Below are 4,463 nucleotides of genomic sequence, written 5' to 3' on the forward strand. Positions count from 1 at the left end.
ATGGGAAGGAAATCCAAAAAAGAGGGGAGAGATATATATAGCTGATTCACTTTGCTGAATAGCAGAAACTAAAGCAACACAGCATTGTAAAGCAACCACACTCCCATAAAAATTAATTTAAAAAGAGCTTTGCTCACCCTTATCCAGTCAACCTTTTTTCCCTCCCACACACCCTAATGGTTGTAGCCTTTGCTTTTCTCTTGTTGGTTGATTTCTTAGCCAGGTTACTAGAGAGGCTTGGGGAATGGCTGGCCCTTCTAACTGCTCAAGTAGTGTTTCTCTGGTCCCCATGATGTCCCTCCAGAGTTCCCCAGGAGTGCTGGCCTTCATGGGGTCCCTATGACCCAGAAACCCCCAGAATCATTTAACTGTGAATGGTAACACCAGAAAACCAGGGTCTTGAGCCTTCTGCCTGCTGTTGGACCTTCTTAACTTTGGTTTCCATAAGTGCAAAAAATAGGTAATAGTGCCTTTCTTGCTTATCTCATAGGGCTTCTGAGAATCACCAGAGACAGCATATGCAAACATGTTTTATAAACTATAAAGCTGTATATGAATGTATTACTATTACTTTCTGCTGCTGCTGCTGTTGTCAGAGCTCTGAAATCCTACATGATTTGATCAAAAGGCTAAAGTCAGATCCAAAGGTGCGTAAGTGCCAACAGCTAGCTCTGGGTGCCTGTAGATGGTTTCCACGGCTCCTGGGTCCCTGCCCTCTCCTTCCTCCACCTCTCCTCCCAGCAGGGGAAGGGTTAAACACCTTTCGAGGATTTAATACACTGTTAGAAAAATAACCAGGGAGAGTATAAATTAGCATCAACTCAATTTCATTTCTGGTTCGGGATGAAAGAAAGAGGAACCTGTGTTCTTTGAAGATGACTGGAGTGAATATGTATGGACTACCTCCCCTGGAAGAGGCCCGTTTCTGCACTTTCATTGACTCCCACAGCAGCCCTGTGAGAAAAGGGCACAGATTTGCAAAGAAATAAGACATTCAGAGAGGAAAGATGGGCTCTCACGGAACTATACAGCCATTCTTTAGTTCTTAGACTCCACCTACTGAGTTGAGTTGCATTTTCTCTACCATGCACAGAGATGCAGAGACAGTCTTGGTTCTTGCATGCCCAGATGGGTCTTGCAGACCCAATGACTCTGTCCTCCAGGTTAAAAAGCCAGAGAGACTGCACAGGGCTAGACTGAAGCTAGATTAGTCACTGGGGGCCCTCTTTTGACCCCCGATCAGGGAGCAGCACGTAGGAATCCAGGGAGAGGTCAGGCCGGAGTGTGGCAGGTAGGAGACACGAGCTCTAATGCTGATTGAAACTGCAGAGGCCGCCAAGCCCATGGCCATCCTGTGCCTGCTGCCCCTCTGCCTGGAGGTTAGAGAGCATGTGTGTGGTTCTGGAACAGCCATGCAGGGCAACGGACTGGGAATCAGGAGACACAGGTGGAGCACACCTTGGCCACTATCTTCCTGACCTCAGAGTAAATTTCGTCACCTCTCTGTGCTTCGATTTCCTCATCTGTAAAATGGGAGAGGGGACTGGATCAGAGTCTCCATGCTGAATTCTGATGGGGAAGAGCCCTTCTGATGGTCTGCTCTGAGGTCAAGAAGACAAAAATGGCCCGAGGGCACCTGACCTCACTCACTGACTTCCTTCAGACCCCTACTAGGGCTCCCGCTCGCTCACTCAGCCCAACCAGAAGCCAGAGGGTGAGGGGGGCCCGTGGATGTTGTCCACGCTGCCCAGAGGGTGTGGGTGGGCTGTGTGACAAAGCGAGGAGATCCAGGGCAAACAGGAGCTCAGGCCCCTTTCTGGTCAGCTCTGGGAACACTGCCGGGGCAGTGCCCAGCCTCTCTCCTTACAAGGGTGCACTCTCAGCTCCTATGGCCCCTCTTCTTTCCTGAGGGAGCACTTCAGGGAGGAGGGCTCACTGTCCCGGAGGCGGCCCGCCCCAGTGGAGGCCCTGTGGACGGACAGAGGTGGGAGAGGATGCAGCCAGGTAGAGATTTTTGCTCTCTCCTCCTGACACTATGTGGTAAAGTCTTTGCTCCCTTCCAGGGTCCCCTTCTGGCACTCTCCCTAAATCCTGCCCTGAAAGCTTTGCCCTGTTTCTCAGGGATATCTGTGTTCTGTCAGGGAGCTCCTGGAGATCAAAAAGCCTGGATTCCGGACCTCTGCAAATGAGGGAACACAGGCATGACAGGCGGAGCAGAGGGAAGGGGTGAGGGTGACAGCCTGAGCCCTCCATTTACCTGCACGGACTCCCCTGGAAGCTCAGTGTCAGGGCTTGGGAACCTGCTCACTTGTGAAGGCTCCAAGAGAAGCCACCTTCTTAAAAACACTGGCCAGGTAGCAGTACCCAATGACCCAGTTGGGGTGGTGAGCCTTGCCCGCAGCCCAGGAAGTACAGAGCTGGCTTCAGGCCAGGGCCTCGACACGCATCCGCTTGACGCCAGCCTCGTCCATGTGAAGCAGTATGGGAGGCATTACGTTATGAAGGCGGCCTCCTCCACCATGGGGGAGACTTCAGTGCTGATGGGAAGGGACCTCCAAGTAAAAGAGGCCAGATTATTCCAAGGCCTAAAATCATTCCAGAAAAGAAAGAAGTATTTCAAGTAATCAGATCAGCTGGAAAGGAAGAAGGTGCTTTCTAAATGGGGAGTCAGGACCTGGCCACTGCTGACCTCGGCTTACTGTGTCCTTGTCTGGAAGCCCTGACACCTCCACGCTAGGTCCAAACGCGACTGTCTACTGAGGCCTCTCTGCAAAGGCCTCACCCTGAAAAAGGCCCCCATCCAGCTGCAGAGCCCCTCCTGGGATGGCTTCAGGACTTCCCTCCTCCTCCTGTCAGACACAGGCCCTGCTCAGTAAAGCGTGAAGGAGGCCCCCCAGGGAAGCTGCAGGAACAGGGGCCTTTAAATTATGAAGCAGCTTTCTTAGCCCCTCTCAGAAAGGCCCAGGTGCCCCAGCTAAATAATTCACTACCTCAGGAAGACCCGGTGGCTCCTGCACAGCTGAAGTAGGTCAGGCATCGGTCTGGCCCCGGGTGGGGGCTGTGGGCCTCTGTGCCGCTTCTCCAACCAGCACTAGGCGGGGGCCAGGCTGGGAAGGCCTTGCTTGCTTGGCAAGTGTAGAGCGGGTCTAAACACTGTACAGGGGTCCAGGCAAGAGAAGCGTCAAGCCCTCTCCTCTTGCTGGCGTGAACACAGCCACCAACCCCCTCTCCTCCCAAAGCCTCCCTCTGGAGCCCAGACAACCCACTCACCGGCCACCCAGTTTCTTAGAGAGCCAGGGCCTGGCCAGGCTCCGCCTCCCTCACAGCAGCTGGGGGGCAGCCTCCCTTCACATGCAGGTACCAGCTGGGCCTACACATGTCACCCGAGAGCCTTTCACAGCAGACAGGCTCATCAGCAGGACACCTCAGATACAGGCAGCTCAGTGCAGGCCTAGGATTCAGGAGAGCGGGTGAGGCAGGAGTGGAGGGGGACACCAGGGGCACCTTGGTGACCAGGTGAGGAGCTGACCAGGGCCGGCCACAGCCACTGCAGCTTCACTTGAGCAAGGCTGGAAGGAAGCCCAGCAGGAGGGGGGCTCTGGGGCCTCCTCTCCTGCCCTCCCCTTCTAAGCTCAGCCTTGAGTCAGGCTGGGAAGGGTTCGGGGGTGGAGGGAAGGGCCAGGGGATGAGGGCAGGGGGTGGAGACGTTAAAGACAAACAGCCATCAGGGCCGTGCTCCCACCCTCCAGAAGGAAAGAACTTCAAACCACCATTTCACAGATGAGGAAACTGAGGCCCCGAACTGCCATAGGCAAGAATCAGGGTCAGCTGCTGGCATCCTGACAGGATCCAGTGCAGCCCGGGGTCTAAGCACCTCACCATTTCCCTGACTTCTGTACCCACACCCAGCAAGCACCAGCTCAGGAACGGAGCTGCAGCTGGGGGCCTGCAGGGTGGGCGGGCTTAACCCTTCCAGGCCCAACTCCCCAGTTCTCTGCTTGTCTAGCACAGGGACGAGACACACACCGAGGACACTCCCGCAGGAGCCCAACCTCTGAAACCACAGTTCTCCTCTACGCAAGGGCTGAAAAGGCCATGGAGTTAGGCCAGCCAGAAGACACCATCGGAAACAACGAAGGTCCCATCTGGGTGCTTAACCTGGGTGCAGGGAGTCTCCACCCCCATCCTCAGACAAGAAAGCAAAGAATGAATTAAACACAGGCTGGGCTGATAGACAGGCCCCTGCTGCATGACCCCTGGCGGGTCACTTCCTCGGCAGACTCAAGTCACACAAGAGGGCAGGAGGGAGAGGCCACATGAACCGAGGTCTGGGCCTGCCTTGCCTCCTCCCCCTTGAGTCCCAGCACCTGTCCTCTGGCTGCGCCCAGCAATGCCCGTCTACAACTCAAGGAAGCACAGGTCAGAGAGCAGTTACTTTGGATGATTTTTTTTTATTTTGCGTT

This window comes from Capricornis sumatraensis, chromosome 2, assembly GCF_032405125.1.
Source record: "Capricornis sumatraensis isolate serow.1 chromosome 2, serow.2, whole genome shotgun sequence".
Taxonomy (NCBI): domain Eukaryota; kingdom Metazoa; phylum Chordata; class Mammalia; order Artiodactyla; family Bovidae; genus Capricornis; species Capricornis sumatraensis.